The sequence below is a fragment of the Mirounga angustirostris genome, unplaced genomic scaffold (assembly GCF_029215605.1).
Source record: "Mirounga angustirostris isolate CCGP_5_RB_7025 unplaced genomic scaffold, mMirAng1.0.hap1 SCAF_6, whole genome shotgun sequence".
In the NCBI taxonomy this organism is placed as follows: Eukaryota; Metazoa; Chordata; class Mammalia; order Carnivora; family Phocidae; genus Mirounga; species Mirounga angustirostris.
This window is the reverse complement of record NW_026991714.1, coordinates 140,619,138-140,636,462: the sequence shown is the minus strand read 5'-3', so window position 1 is coordinate 140,636,462 and position 17,325 is coordinate 140,619,138. Positions and strand designations below refer to the sequence as shown.

The window sequence follows — 17,325 nt, the reverse complement described above, 5'->3', positions numbered from 1 at the left end:
AACTTTATTTGAATGTTAATAAGTTTGCCTTTTCTCCTTTATCTAAACTATTCATTTCTTTCCTTCCCTTCCTCCCCTTAGCTTTCTTTATTAATTGACAAATAAAATTGTATATGTTTAAAGTGTACAGTGTGATGATTTGCTATACATACATTGTGGAATGACTACCACACTCAAGGGATGTTGCAGTGTTCTTGGGAAGATGGAATGAGCAAATGCGCATAAAGAGCTTGGCCTACATGAGGCATCCAGCACGCAGTAAATGGCAGCTGTAACAACAATTAACTATCTTCTTAGGTCCAACCCAGTCTCCTGTTATGGGTGGGGTGGTACGTAACAAATGCTACTTGTCCAAACCAGCCCAGGAGGAAGGCAGGACTGGAAAGGAGGGTCATCCATGGGTAAGTCTGCCTTCTGTGGGTGCATGGTGACAACAGGAAATCTGTATGTGGACAGCTTGTGTAATTACGAAGGAAATGTGGGCCCAACAGAAATGAACCGCAGGGAGAGAGAGAGAGAGAGTCATGGGAAACAGGTTCATTAGGAGGCGTGATGAAGTAGCTAGATATGGTGAGGAGAGGGATGACTATTGGGTGAGGATGGCAGGAAGAGAACAAGCATGCCCAAGGACAGGGAACAGGAAGGTGACTTATAGGTTAGAAAGCAGAGGGAGGAGACCTGATTTGCTTCAGGAGGGACTGAACGTGTTCCTGGGATGTTCTCGTTCCATGAGCAACAGGTTTTTCTGTCATATACTTCCACCCATCACAAGGAAAACCAGAGCTTAAGTAGATTAGTGTAAATCCAGCCAAACACATTTTAAAACAACTCAAATGCTCATCTGTGAAAGGACTTCCCACGAGTTTCTGGGCTCCCTACGAGTAGGACAAGTACTCTCAGGGCCCTGGCAGGGGGAGTCACAGCTGTTTCACCTTGCTAAGGTATTTAGATCCCATTTGCCTATGTCTCTGTCTACTCTGGCTCCCTTTCCATCACCTTTCGCCTTGTACGGTGGTGCTGGAGTGGCCTTGGGCATTTCTGGGGCTCAGCTGAGGGAGAAATTTAGGAAACACTTTGTAAGTGCCTGACTCTGCTGTTTGATGCTTGGCTGCTGACAGGTTTCAAGCCTCACCCTAACCTCCTTCCTTTCTGCCTTATATCTGCTAACCTGATAAGAAAGCTGAGTCTTCCTTTTTTTTGGCATGAGTGGCAAGTCCAAACAGGGAATCCCGTGCACATGCTTGTGGGAGCCCTCGCCTCAGCCCCACCTCCTAAGCACCATAAAGCCCCCAAGCCAGTGTCTTCTCTCTCTAGTCATTTTTTAGACCAGCATGGGTGTCTGCCCCGCTTTCCCAGAGATGCATGAGGTAAGTAATATGAGCCTCTTTTGTTCTCACAAGTACCCTACAAGGTTGATAGTTTATTCCAGTTTTTATTCAGGTAAGAAAGTTGAAGTTAAAGAGGTTAAAAAAGTAAACCCCAAGATAATTATGAAAATTGAGCTAGGGTTTGAATGCAGTAAAACTCCTAAACACCGCATTGTCTCACTGTAGCCTCCCAAATGGTCGGTCCTCCCTGTCCTCTCTGCTGTATTCCCTTCTTCCCGGCTCTGGAAACACACATCCCACTTTCCAGTTCCCTGAAATAGCCTGTTTTCCCACCTATTTTTATGGATTCTCTGGTTCCATTGCCGGTGGCTTTTCAATTTTTTTTCTTATTCCTCAAATACCATTACTCCCCAACATTCTTCTCCTTTCCTTACACTGTAGATTCCTAGATATTTCCATCTGTGGCAAGAGCCTTCCCTCCTATGACTTCACCTTTTGTCTCTATGTGAGAAACTTCCCTCCATCCTCTTTCCGAAGCTTCTGGACCCAGCAATACCAACTGTCTTCTGGATATTTCTAGCTGGATGTTTTAAACAAATCATAAAGTCATCCCATCCAAGTTATAAGAAACTCTCCTCTCCGCAGAGCTCTTCCTCACACCTCCCCAGTTCCTATTGTAGGAGCTGCTATTTGAGTCATGAGCTGGAAACATCCACAGCATCTCTGATGCTCTCCAGGGCCCTATTGATTCTTCTTCTATGGTGTCTCCTTTGTTCATTTCCTGTGAGACTCACTGTCATGATCCCTGCTCAGGTCTCCATCTCTTGCCTGAAATTTTGCTCCTCTTTCCCTATCCGTTTATCCTAGGTGTTATTTACAGACCAACCATCTTGAATCATAACTCTGATCACATTCCCCCCAAATGTCTCTGTTGAATGAAGCTCAAACTACTTGCCTTGGATAAAGGACCTCCTTGTCCTCTCCTCAATTTAGCTTTTGAGCCTTCAAGTCCACACCCCTCTATACTCATTGCTCTTGTCAACTTGCTGAGGTTTGGGTTCCTGCTGGTTCTTTAACCTCAATGGCCCTTTCCCACCCTTCTTTACATACTAAACACCCCTCATAATTCAAGGCCCAGTTCAAGTGTGACAGTCTCTTTCCTGAATATTTCTCCCGATTCCCCTCAGTCATATAAGCTTTCTCATTTCTGAATACCCACTTAACTTGTATTATTTTTATTCTTATAGCTTTTAATTTTATTACTCCATTTTTAATTTTTTTTCTTTTGTCTGTTCACCTTTGATCCCCCTTCACCCATTTCTCCCACCCCCCACCTCTGGCAACCACCAGTCTGTTCTCTGTATCCATGAACTTGATTTTTTCTTTTTTTCTTGATTCCCCATATAAAAGAGATCATATGGTATTTGTCTTTCTCTGACTTATTTCACTTAAGCATAATGCCCCCGAGGCCCACCCATGTTGCTGCAAATGGCAAGGTTTCATTCTTTTTTATGGCTAAATAATATGCCGTTGCGTGTATGCATGGGTGTGTGTACCACAATTTCTTTATTCATTTATCCACTGATGGACACTTAGGTTGTTTCCATGTCTTGGTTATTGCGAAAAATGCAAATAATTATTTTTATCCTTCTTATAACTTAAAAAAATCTCATTTATTTTTTCATCCCCATTATTAAATTGTAATGAGGTACATTGTAATGTACTAAATTCAAGGCCAAGGATATATATTTGCATGCTTGTTATGATACCTGATTAGTATAGTTTTTTGCTAAAACACAGATCTGATCATTTTATTCCTCTGCTTGTCTATGAGATAAAGCCTGAGCTCGTCAGCATGTGATGCACGGCCTTTCTCACACCCCCCCCCCCCTTGGGTTTCTCCCACCACGCCTCACTCTAAGTGCCCATCAAGCAGAACCACTTACGGCACTGCAACAAGCTCAAGCTCATCAAGCCTTTGCCTCTGCACTTTCATTTGAACTATTTTTGCAACACTATTCCCCTCCCTCCTCTACAGGGTAAAATCCTAGTCTTTCCTCCAGATCCACCTCAGGTATTACCGACTCTGTAAAAGCAATCTCAACCTTTAAACTGGAAATTATCACTTACTCTGGGCTCCCCCATACTTTAGACACATGTCTAATTTTGATGCTATTTATTATAATGAGTGACATGTTGGACTGTCTCACCTGACCTCTCCTTAAAGCTAAGGAAATCAATGCCTCATAGTCATCTTTGTGTTCCTCGGTACCAGGCAAGGGGCCTGCCACTTGGTGAACACTCAGTACTTCTAGAACAGATACGTGAGTAAATAAATGAGTGAAAGAATGAAGGAAAGAAGTAGTCTAAATAAATATTGAATGGACTCGTCTTGATTTTGCTAAACATATAAAAAAATAGAATTCTTGTCGATGGTCCAAATTTCTATTATAGCCTTCAACAACTTATGGAAAGGAAACAACTCTATGAGTTTATTCATTCCATTCTTCATGTTTTCTAGTACATGTAGGCTTTTAAAAAAAATCAACTGCAGGTCTGGTTTCCATCCTCTGAAATCCAAGGATTACCGTTATGTATTGTTCTCTTTGATATACTAAAATAGGTAGATGTATCCTAATACAACAAATGTATATATTCCCACAACAAATAGTTGCAAGAATTCAACTTTGGTACTGATGATCATTTATCTCTAATTGGGCTAAATCTTGATTATTTCATTAAATTGCTCAATATTATTTATTTATGCATATTTCCACAATGTCTAGTTGCCATCTTAATGAATTTAAATTTTCTGAGGAAAAGATGACTTGGGGGTAACTTGAAGACAATTGGGTTTTCTCTTTTACAGGAGACCCGGTATTGGGGTTGTTATAGACAGAATGACATGCTGCTGTTTGAGGTTTATTGAATACATATCCCTAAGCTCCTATGTGATAAATCACAAAACACATCGTAACCAAAGCACTTATTTCCCTCTGGCAGACTTTAAGCTTTACACGACAGTACATGATATAGAAAAGACAACTCAACTTGACATCTGAAGAGAGTTGTGTGAGAAGGCTCTCGGGACACAGAGGGATACATAGAAATGAACAGTCTTGGTCTCTACTTCTGATACGGACACTAGCTAGCTATGATCTAGGCCAATAGACACTTTCTGAGTTTAATTTCCTTGTCTATAAAATGAAGAATTTGAACTTTGTGATCTAAGGTCCTTGGCAGATCTAAAGCAGTCTAAGCTTTGAATTGTAAGGAGCACATTCATAGATCCTTGAGTAAGCTCGTCTTGTGAGAAAAAAAAAAAAAACTTGACAAATTTGTCTTCCTCTCACAGTCATGCTTTGACCATAAAAACCATCCTAAAGTGTGATTATTTCTTGCCATCCACGCTGACTCAGTGTTTATCATCGTCAGGTGGCGTGACTTTTGGCACCACCCAGAAAGGAGCTCTTGGGGCAGGATATCATTAAGTAATTTTTTTTTAAAGATTTTATTTATTTATTTGACAGAGAGAGAGATAGCGAGAGCAGGAACACAAGCAGGGGGAGTGGGAGAGGGAGAAGCAGGTTTCCCGCCAAGCAGGGAGCCGGATGCGGGACTCGATCCCAGGACCCTGGGACCATGACCTGAGCCGAAGGCAGACGCTTAACAACTGAGCCACCCAGGCACCCTATCATTAAGTAATTTTAAGAATGAAGAACGAATGACTTGAATTTCAACTGAAAAACCCCCAAAGACTCAGTATGTCTTGATGAATAAAGGGATTGATTTAGGTTTAGTCAAACCTTAGACCTTGCAGTGGCATAAGGAAAATTAACACCACTGTTATTTTAAAAGAACAGGAACCGAAATCAGCTTTTTCCCCCCATTGTAGAAGAGGATAAGGGAAGCAATAACAAGGAGCCAAATACTTTTAATCTCTACCATAAGCATGAAATCCCACCTTTGGGCTGGGTCTCTAAAGAAACAGGATCAGCTGACAGAACAGAAGAGCTCACTTTAAAGGGGAACTTTCTAATAAGTAGACATTGTCCCCAAGTAGGAACTCCTTAATTGATTACTTCAATAATATATTTGAGAACCGTATTACAGGGAAAGCACTTGTTATAAACAGGATATTAGGGATTTAAGTATTGAATCTGCCCTCAAGGAGACTATAGTCTAGTAGAAATCATATGACATGTACATAAAAAACCCTAAAACCAGATAGAAGGTAAAATTTATGAACTGAGTAGAAAGGTAATAAATCCAATGTCAGTGGCAATGTTCAAGGAGAGGCTGCATGACTGTTTGGGGTGACGTAAGAGAGATTTATACATTCGGAAGGAAATTAAACTACATGACCTTCAAGATCATTTCCAACAAATGCTTTGTGGTTTTATTAGACTCACTATAGTAAGGATTTTTTAAAAAACAAGATTGTCTGATTTTCTGTTCCTCTCATATCTCAGATGTTTTTCTTGTAGAAATGTATCTCTATTGTATAGTATTTTTCCCAACATTAGTTCTTAAAACAAACATTCTTAATTAATTTACTTAAAATATGTCTGAGAATTCAATCAGTTAGAAACAGTCAATAGAGCATATTTAAAACTATTTCTAAAAGGCAAATACAAACATTTTTTCTAATATAATCATGATGGATTTTTTTAAAGGAAAACTTAATTACTTTATATAATACAAACCAGAAAAATGGGACTAAAATAATAATCTTACATACATTTATAATTTCCATTCACTCTTCATACTGTTTTAGCTTTAAGATTAATTGTTCAGAATCTTATTTCACAGTCACTCAACTTTTATTGACTTTGATATTGACAGACTTGGTACAAGTTATAAAGCCTTATGTGGCGTGATATACAATTAAAATACTTTGTCTCATAACTTATATTAATGGGTGCATGTCAGAGAATGCCGATTTGCCTCTGAGAAGAATGTAAACCCACATAAATTAATTTATTGTGGAAAAGCATATCAGGGCCATTAACCCCTTTGTCTTTGCCTCATATAGTGAAGTGTTAGCTTCTACAGACTATGGTTAGGAGCCCTGCAGGCTCAGCCTACTCTTCTTTAATGTGACTTCTGTTAACAGTAAATTCATATTCCACTAGCCTACTGGTAAAATTTTCAAAATATAAAGCCACTGGATCTGGATCAGGTTAAATTTAAAAAAAAAAAAGCATTAGTAAAAGAGTAATTTGATTTCTAAATGATTGTGGTAAGGAAGACTCTCACTGTTGTTCCTAAATCCTCATACATAAATTCAGTTAAATGGTACTGGGTATGGTCCAACCATTTTTTAGAGCACTGAGTTATAAATAATTAAGTAGCAGGATCTGGTGTGTTGTTTATAGGTCAAGATACAAATACTCTGTTCTTATGCCCAAGGGTGATAAGGCTCTAGCAACTAATTTAGCTACCCAAACTGACAAGAGGCTGCTATGTAAACCGGAAAGCAAACTTATAAATGTGTAGGAGAAAAATGCACTTTTGAAGAGAAAAGATACTCTGGTGCCTCGCTCTCTCCCGCAGACCAGGTCGATAATATTGCTGTTGCTTAGTGAGCACAACATCTGATCAAGGATAGGTAGTTGAATGATATTTATGGCTCCTGTTATCTATCTAGAAAATGATCAGTGCGTCTATCTCCACAGTAACAATATCCTTGAGGTCCCTGGTTGGGTACATTTTTCCCCTAGATAGTGCTGGACACACTCTGACAAATTCTTGCTATTTGGAATCTCTGTTTATAGATACCATAAAGGTTACTTTCTTTAATATAGCCTTCCATCAAAGGATGATTGGGCATCATACAGAGGCTTAGGTCAAGGCGGGGGTGTGGGGGAAGGGCTCATTCAAATGCCTCCAGAGGCCAGCTAATCACAGAAACAAGTGAGGTTAATGAGATGTGAGAGAAGTGTTGGAAAAAACCAAATTTACATTATTTTTCCTGAATATAGTATGAACAGGTATGTGTGATATTTTTAGAGGTATTTGAAATTTTAAAATAAAAAACATTGAAAAATAGAAATATTTCCTTACTTAAGTTCTCTTTCATAATTTGTTGCTTCTGGACTTATCATGGAAACATAAGATATCACCATCAGACCATGTAAGCCTAAACCACAAATCCTTCAGTTAGGTGTAATACTTTGATTTACTCAGTTTCATCTCTTTACACAGTGCTTGCGTCTGGAGATGTCTTGGTTCAGTTCTGGCATCCCGATACCACTGTACTTAACTCTCAGTTATTGCTTTGCAGTTCAATGGCTTCCGTTTGTAGCTCTTGTTTTCATATTATCAATCTCAAATTACAAAGGTAAACTTTCTAATGTTTCAATGTTTCTTTATTTTCATAAAGTGTAAAATCAGAGAACCTTTTTGGAATTCCATTTTCAACTCCACAGCTTTGGTAATGTAGTTCAAGCCATGACTTTCATGTCAGGAGAGTGATTTCAGTGCAGGATAATGGGCCAGATTATGCCTTGCCAAATTAGTTCCTTAAAGACACAATTTCACTTCAAGTGAGCAAATTGAATCATACATTTGTGTAGCTGATGAACGTGGTGAATGTCTTTGAAGAGAACTATTCAAAATTGATAGGTTCTAGCATCAAAAGGCCAAGACTTTGATCCACTTTTCATTGTTAGAGACTGAGTAGAGTGGCAAATGACATAAAAGCGTCCAAAAATATTAGCACTCAGCCACGTAAGTCCATGTACTGCAACAGGCCACAATAGGAGCCATCTAATTTATAAAAAGAAGCCCTTGGATATCTGGGTTTTATGCTGTGTAACATTACCCAGTTCACAGTATTAATTACGGCACATTCATGGTATGTTGCATTTTAAATTCTTTGGCACAAAGCAATTCCTAGAAAATGATTGTAACCAAGAGACCTAAATTCTATGTCTTGGGGAATGTTTCCTTCCTAAATTTAAGTTTTCACATTAACATTGTCCATTGTAAGACTGAATCACACTGACTGATTTTGACCAACTGCCTTACATTTTGCAAATTTTCTTGCAGACAAAGATCAGTCATTTGCTGAGTCCAATCACAGCCTGTCATCTTCTGACACATAAGTATTCTTGTCAGTATCACCAATTCAGTGTATCTGATGATGTGATATTATTTAAAGCTGTGCTCTCATCATCTGCAGTAAAAAATGCTGCAACCAATTTAACTTTTTTTATACAACTTTTCTGCAAGAGCTAAGACATAACTTCAATATTCTGGTCAACAGTACTTCCAGTAAGACTTCAATTTACAAATGCTTGTCTCTGTGCAGAACACATAATTTCTGCTGTACTCTATGATGCTCTTTTATAAACTTGCCATCCTTTATAAAAGTTTTTGTTGTCTGGGTAATTTTTTTCACTTAATATGTAACCTCATTTATAGGAGCATCAGATATTTTATTCATATTCAAAAACAATCATTGACATTTCAGTCCTAGTCTCAGGTTAAGTTTTTCATTTCTCATCTTCTCCATATACCAGTAATAAATGTTATGATTTGTTTCAGACGGTTTATTTCATATTTCACAACCTCTTATGTTGTGGTTCTTTCAATAGGGATATCTTTTATTTGTGTGTTATATATGGAAGACTATTCTTCACTTCATCAAAGAAAGATGATCTTTTCCATTGAGTCTAAATCAAGCATCTTTTCCCCACATTCAGCAGAGATAGGCATATAGAGAAATAATTCTTTATTCTAGAAGAAACAAACAAAAGTGGCAACTGAAATCAGCTTTAACATTAGAGAAGCAATAGGGAGTGATGGTGATTGTGGCTAATTAGAGACCAAATGTTCCATCTAAGGGAATAGTTGCTGCTGCTCTATTATATATATAAAAAAAGGTAACTAATTATCTTCATGCAAGAATGCAGATCTAGTTTTGCCATAATTGATTTTTTAAAGGAAAAGATGAAAATTATTGGCTCAATTAAAAAAGAAGAAAAGAAACTACAGGTCAGTAGACTAGACAGAATAGTTCAGAAAGCCAAAACAGTCCCATAGGCAATCAGTATGCAACTTCTGTAATAAAGTATTAAGATCTTTTCATACAACTTTTCTTTTATGAGATTATATCCACCACTATGATTGGAATGCTATATATTCCCCACCAACTCAAACATTTGCAAAAAAAGAATTATAAATGTCAGCTCATAGTGTGAATCTCTTATTTTTGTTATCCCAGCAGGTTCTTTCTACTGGTAGGGATGTCGATCACACGGACCTGCATCCGCCATCAATGACAGGAGGTCATGTGATGCAGCATAGCCACTGGTCTGAGGTTTAGGAATGGGCACATGACCCAAGCCAGTCCAGTCAGAATCCTCTCTGGGTCTTTATTTAAATGTTGAACTACTCGCTTTTCTTGGGGCTCACAACCAGAAAGTACATGACGTCTAGAATTATTTATGGTCATTTTTGTCACAACACAAAGAGAGTCTACCTCAAATGATGCTAACATAGAGAAAGATATCAGAGCCAAAAACATGAAGAAAGGAGATAAATAAATCGGTCATAATATCATTTGAACTGCTGAAGCCAGCCATTTTTATTTTTATTTTTTTTTTAAGATTTTATTTATTTATTTGAGAGAGAGAGAATGAGAGACAGAGAGCACGAGAGGGAAGAGGGTCAGACGGAGAAGCAGACCCCAAGCTGAGCAGGGAGCCCGATGCGGGACTCGATCCCGGGACTCCAGGATCATGACCTGAGCCGAAGGCAGCCGCTTAACCGACTGAGCCACCCAGGCGCCCGAAGCCAGCCATTTTTAAAGCCAGAATTTTCCTTGGTCTTCCTAGTTAATTAACCAGTATATATATATATATATTTTGGCATAGGCTGGTTTAGGGTGGGTTCTGTAACAAGCAAATAGTCCTGACTCCATCTGATTAGTACAGATAACTAATATTACTCTTTATGTCTGAGTTGTTTGGCAAGCTATATGGTCTATATAATCCTAAATATTCTCCATTATAATAAACTATACTTAATTATAATCTCTTATTTAACATCAATTTTATATACTAGGTTTGGAAAACTTTAGCTGTGAAGAGCGAGATAGTAAATATTTTAGACATTTTGGGCCAGATGTACTCTGTCACAAGTAACCTAACTCTGTCTTTTGGTGCAAAATCAGCCATAAATAGTCCATAAAAAAATGAGCCCAGTTATGTTACAATGAAACTTTATTAATGGCATTGAAATGTGAATTTCATACAATTTTCACATGTCATGAAACATTACTCTTCTTTTGATTTTTTTCAATCGTTTAAAAATCATTCTTAGTTTGTGAGCCATATTTGGCCTGCAGGCTATGGATTGCTGACCTTGTAGTAGATCATAACCTCCACAAGGGCGAGGAGGAAGCCTCACCATCACTGTGTCCCCAGCACTAAGGGGCAGTGCTCGCAAGTAGCAACATATCCCTAAATATTGAATATGGGTTAATGAGTACTCAGGGAAGATCAAGATTATGGAAAATTCTGTTTTCACAAAAAATAGTAACACTAAGCATTTTGGAAACTTAGTAGAAATTATTGAAGATTGAAGAAACCCAAGGAAGGTCACCGCTTCTTCCCAGTTCTCTGGCCCCTTCTTTGCCCTTTCCTCATCTCTTTACACCCTCCCTCCTGAATTGTCCCAGGAACCCCAACTTTTTCTCCTTCTATCATGCAGACCAATGTTTTCTCTTTACAACTACTATCCCCAAACTTGCATATTGAAACCAATCAAAGTATTCAGATGAACAGAGGGATCTACCCTGCAGGTCAGGGAACCAACCTCCCAGTTCTATTCGTGGTATCTTCAACAGGTCATTGGTCCCAGGCAACATGCTTAAAAACTGATTTTTTTCTCACATAAAATGGAGACAAGTATCACCTATGGAACCAACTCCATACATTTTCTTGAAAGTTCCACATGAATTAGTAAACATATGGGATACATAAGTTTCTTCAAATTCCTAAAAAAATTTAACACATTACTGGTAAAGATTTTAGTACTTTTTACAATGATGAACGTTTATAAGGAATGTGATCCTACCTGCTTTTAACAAAGCAAATTTGTTTTAAAGGGGCCATCATTGTAATGAAATTTCTCATCTTAAAATAAAAATAAACTAGGCTTCACAGGCTTTCTAAGAAGAAATATCAACTATAACCAGGATAACTTTGATACTATATTTTTTCTTAACTGAGAATCTTGTATTCAACTGATTGCAAACTATTAATACATGAAAATGAAAAATAACATCTACATTTTAATTGTGTAAAAAAAATATAAGAACTCAGCCAGCCTAATCTCAAGAAAATATGAAAATTACACCTTTAGGATGTTATGCTCTAGAGAAATGTGGATATTTCTAAACATCTTTTAAAATGATATTTTATTCTAGTGGAATCCTTTTCTCTTTCATTAACCTGGAGGATAAACTTAGACTTTTAGTTAAGGTAAATATCAAATGAATAAAACAGCAATGTATTATCAATATATAACACACTGATCTTAAATAATAGTATTCTGAAATTTTTTTGTCTTTCATACAACAATGAACTAGTCTCTTTTCTTCAAAATCATCTTTAACGTGTTGCGTAGCTACTGTTGCTAAGATTCTTTCTTTTTTCTTTTTCTTGAAAAAGAATATTATGTTATATAGCCTATGGGGTCCTCTTATCTTACATTAACTTCTGCTATCGTAACTACACAAAACTAAAAATCTACACAGACATATCTTTGTTTTAAATAAAGAATGACACATGGAAGTAGTTAGATTTTAAATCGTTTTAAATATTCACATTATCTTTCCAACCATCAATTCTCACAAATGAAAAGTTTGAGTTTCTAGTCCATATCATCCAGTTTATCTGTCCATTTTGCACTTATATTTGTTTATGAAATATGAGAATAAAATATAAAATAACTAATTCTAAGCAAATGTGCTTCCATCATTTAAGAACAGGATGAAAATATCTGGTTGCTTTAATATGAATTTTAATAGCTCTCACTGGCTAGCTCCCTTTGACTACAAAATCAAGTGTGGACCTAGAATGGAACATTCTTTCTCCTTCTCTATTACGCTAGCAAACAATATCATTTTCCACAGCTGCCATTGAGGGACTTTTTCAAAAGAGATTTTACTCTCATTTTTTTTTCCCTTGTGGGGGTGATAGGGGGGAAAGGGCAGTAGAGGAAGGCAGGGAATTAAACCAAATCCAGCCAATTTTCAAAAAAAAAGATAATGTGTTCTCCCCACCTTTCAGTTGTAAGCTCCTAATTGGTAAAAACTGAAGTTGTGCACAAGTTTAGCTTCCCCATTACACTGTGAGTTCTTCAAGGACAGAACCCTGTTTTAGTCTTCTTTTTACCCCCAGCACCTAGCATGCATGGTGCAAGAGAAGTAGGAAGAGTTTAGCAAGAGTGCTGAAAGAATTAATGAATGGGTGAAAGGTCAATGGTTAAAATTCTATGTGTAGCCACAGCCGTAAGTCCCTTTAAAAGATAAATGAAGACAACATCTCATTGGCTAGGACTGTAGGGTAAGCACCCAAAAAGAGTAAGAGTAGTCATTGTTACTGATTATTTTAAATATAGAAAATAATTAGTGGAAGCCCCTCAAAAATTTGTATTCATCTATTGAAATCTGAAAGGCTGGGTTGGTTTATGATTGATCACAGGATAGTAGGAATGAAAGAAATACCATTGGATTAGAAACTAACAAAAATTTTACATATCAAAGACCATTTTAATCAATTATTAGAATTTTTGTTCCTTTTCAATTCCTGTGTTGCTTATGATAATATTTTAGAATGAGGCAGGGTTAGAACTGCTTTTCACCAGGTAAAGAGCTACATGGAAAAATTGGCTTATCTTTTATTTTCTGGAGACAGAGGTGAGACTCTGTTGAAAAGAAACAGGACAAGAAAAAGCACAATTAACTAACTCATTCTCAATATTCCTGGTCTCCATCCGGTTACTCAAATGGATCTTTTGCTTTAAAATGAACACTTTGGGACACACTGACGAGTTTGACGTTGATCAGTATATGTCCCAAGGTTTCCTTGATGGTTTTCCTTTGCATAAAAGAAATAGATGTCCCTGGGCAGTTTATGGATCAGCTCATGTATCTGAGTAAGACCTTCCATCATTACTGCCTCACTTAGAGTAATACTACTGATTATTAGAGCCACACATCCGACATTGCTCAGAGATTATCCCTTCGAAAAAAGAATCAAGAACTATGTTGCTTATGGCAAAGACCAGTATATCTATTTCACCATTAAAATTTTTTGAATTTCTTAGACAACATAGGACGAAAATCTAATGTGGAATTACCAATAAATCCTCCCAAGTTAATTTCTAACTGAACTGCACCCAATTAAAATCCCCAGCCAGAGAGACCACATAACAAACACCACAATAAGTAAAGAAACATAACCTGATACTAATGCTGTCCATATTACCAGGCAGAAAGCCGTTGCCTACAGAGTCAACAAAATGCAGGAAATACACGTGTCAACATGCGTGTGTCAGAATGCAAGGAGACAAGCCAAATCTGGATTTGACTATGTAGTATCTAAACTTTATCTGATAAATTCAAGGATACAGTATGTACATCTCAGGAAGTGCAACTTTGAGATAATTTGACCTTAATAAAGACTTAGTAATGTTATAATAAAGTCTATAACTGGATATGAATATACATGTGATCTCAACCATAAAAGGTTCTTACGCAGGCAGTCGACACTAGGGCCTAGGCTTCAGGGCAGGGAAACATGAGCAGTAGCCCTTAGAAATGGTCATGACTTGGTGATGTCCTTGTAGTTCTTGGGAGTCAATCAACAGTGAATACTTCCTCGCATGGTCTGTTGCACTGATGAGCACTGTTTCTGATATAGTTAGAGACAGTGCAGAAAAGGGCAACAGCAACCCAGACAGGGGGACAGCTGTCTTGGGAAAGAAGTGATTCACACCATTAAAAATCCACGTACAGTAAACTGATAATATGGCCTCAGCTATTGACCAATTTTCTAAAATATAATCTGGGAGCTTATAGAAAGAAGCTGTATAATTCTATCTGGAATCAGACATTACACCAATTTACTTAAAAACTAAAATATAGGGGTGCCTGGGTGGCTCAGTTGGTTAAGCACCTGCCTTTGGCTCAGGTCAGGATCCCAGGGTTCTGGGATCAAACCCCACATCAGGCTCCCTGCTCAGCGGGGAGTCTGCTTCTCCTTCTCCCTTTGCCCCTCTCCCCTCTGGTGTGTGCTTTCTCTCTGTCAAATAATTCAATAAAATCTTAAAAAAAAAAACAACCTAAAATGTGTATCTTTTGTTTTAAAGGGGAAAACCCAAAAACAATTAAAGAAAAAAAAGGGGGGTATCAGACTAGTGAAAGACAACCCCAGTAGGCTATTCCAAGTCCCTACAAAAAGGTTTGAAACCTAAAGCCACAGGAATATTCTGAGAGGCCGCCAATGATCCATCAAATAAGAACCTAAGCACCCATATTTAGTGCTTACAAGGCACTCAGTTTTTACCATATTTTTGTTCAATAAATGTGAATTACTGCAGAATTATTTTATAGCCCACTAGAAAAATGTTGTTCCATGATATTAAATTCACCAGCATAGAGATGCTTTCTGGAATATCAAGCGGGTACTGAGTTCTGAATTTGTGCCAGAACATAACAAACACAAACCACAATTTCTTTGGCTTCACATTAAGAAATCAGATGGTGCTGAGGAAGTAAATGTGCATTCTTAAGGGACAATGTCTTCCAAATAAAGGAAGCCCTTGATCCTATCTCAGAGTCAAGAAGTTCTAGAATTACGTCTGCAATTATGTCTATATAATTTACATCAATTTCAAGCTGTTTTCTGGGCTCCGAGGAGGAAGCCTGGTGGGAGTAGGAAACGGCTGGTTGGATAAACAGGACTTGAACTTTCTGACGGGAATCACAAGGAGAATCTCAGCCTTACTCACATGGAGTCAGGCGTCAGTGCCTTGATAGAGAGGAGGTATCCAGAAGAGAACCCCCAGGCTCAGGGATATGTCCCTTAGTGGCCAGGACAGTGTCCAGTGAGTTGGGGATTTTTGTTTGTTTGTTTTTCCAAATAGAAAGGAGACCAGGAAGGCTGTATGAGAACCCAGTGCTGGAGATTTACAAGGGAGGAAAAAAACCTCAGCTGACAGAAATACATCAGTATAATCCACACTTCCCCAATTTGCACAACAGCCTACAGAGGAGTGCCACCAAAGGTCGAAAAAATAAAATAATTATCTTTGGCTCAGGGCCACCAGCAACAAAACAGACCTTGATGCCACGATTATAGTTACTTGCAACTATAGACTGATCACTAGATAGGGTTAGTTTCTGCCTCAGAGTCTGAGGGAATGAATCAGTTTGTCTTGGTTGGTATTAGGCAGGCTGTGAACAAAGAGGTTATTTGAACTGCCCTCATGTTTGCCTCCAGCAAATGGTCAGGCAGAAAGAATGATGTAGATAACAAAGATTATCTGAAGAAGATTGCCATTAAGACTCACTGGGTTTCGCATCGCATGTCCCATATTAAAAATCAGAGCGTGCCCAGTGAAGACAAGGGGACGGTGCCCCACCTGGCTTCAGTTATCTCCAAGTAAACTCTGAGAATTCACAACGCAATCCTAAAGGCTGCTCTACCTGTTGTACCTACTTTTCATTTTTTAACAAATCATTTGTTTAAACAAATGGGTCTTCGTAAAGAACTGTGGAGTTACCAGGGCTCTTCTCTGCCATGGAGATTGAGGAATCCAACTTTGAAATACAGAGTACAGTGTGCTTGTGGGCCAACAGCTCTGGAATGGCCAACTGGAAAATGTTTCCCCCAAAGAACTAAATGATACCAGAACCATTAAAGTATTTCTCAGCCTTACTTGCATATTCAGTTTAGCTGAATTATTTCGAGCAATTTAAAGTCTTGGCATTAGTTTTGGTTTGCTTATTCATTTCGTTTATTCAGCACTTTTTCTCTCTTTTAAAAATATTTTAAATTGAGGCATATTTTGTGTGAATGGAAGTGGGTGTAATATGGATTCTGCTAGATGTCACTATCTTATGGCTGCAAAACTAGGCATTCATCCCAGCAGCTGCCGTGGATGGATTTTGGGAGAACATGGCAACTCAAGTGTGGCTGTGTGCAGTGGAGTGAATGTGGCAGGTGTTTCTCTCCAGGAACTGAATCCAGAAATGGGGACAGACAATGACAGTGAAAATTGGAAGTGCCTAAGATGGTGGTTGAAAGTGCCTACGAAGTCATCAAGCTAAAAGGATATACCAACTGGGCTATTGGATTAAGTGTGGCTGATCTCATTGAATCCTTGTTGAAAAATCTATCTGGGATTCGTCCAGTGTCAACAATGGTGAAGGGAATGCATGGCATCGAGAATGAAATCTTCCTGAGCCTTCTGTGTATCCTGACTGCTTGGGGATTAACCAGTGTTATCAACCAGAAGCTGAAGGGTAATGAGGTTACTCAGCTCAGGAGTTACCTTGTGGAACATCCAGAAAGACCAAAAACACCTGTGACTTTTGGCTCCTAGGCTGTGAAATTTAAAACTACAATGTGATTAACTGTGAGCCTTTAGTTTTTCATCCATATACATGGATCATAGTTTGCTTTTATCTTCCTAAATACGTGAATCTGGGATCACAGAATCGAAGCTACACTTGGTTTAATGTTTGTAATATGAGCCCTTAACAAATAAAATTAACTATCATAAAATAAATAAATTAAGGTACATTTAACATTCAATAAAATATACAAGTCTTCAGTGTTCAATGAGTTTTTTTTTATTGTAGTGAAGTGTAAATAACATAAAATTTACCATTCTAACCATTTTGAAGTACAGTTCAGTGGCATTAAATACATTCACGCTGTTGTGCAGCCATCAGCCCCATCCACCCAAAGAATTT

At 38.0% G+C, this 17,325-nt stretch overlaps 1 pseudogene; it reads left to right on the top strand.

Annotated features, from left to right (window-relative positions):
• The first annotated feature begins 1,331 nt into the window (after positions 1 to 1,331).
• On the top strand, positions 1,332 to 16,938 carry LOC123847119 (L-lactate dehydrogenase B chain-like; annotated as a pseudogene).
• Positions 16,939 to 17,325: the final 387 nt, after the last annotated feature.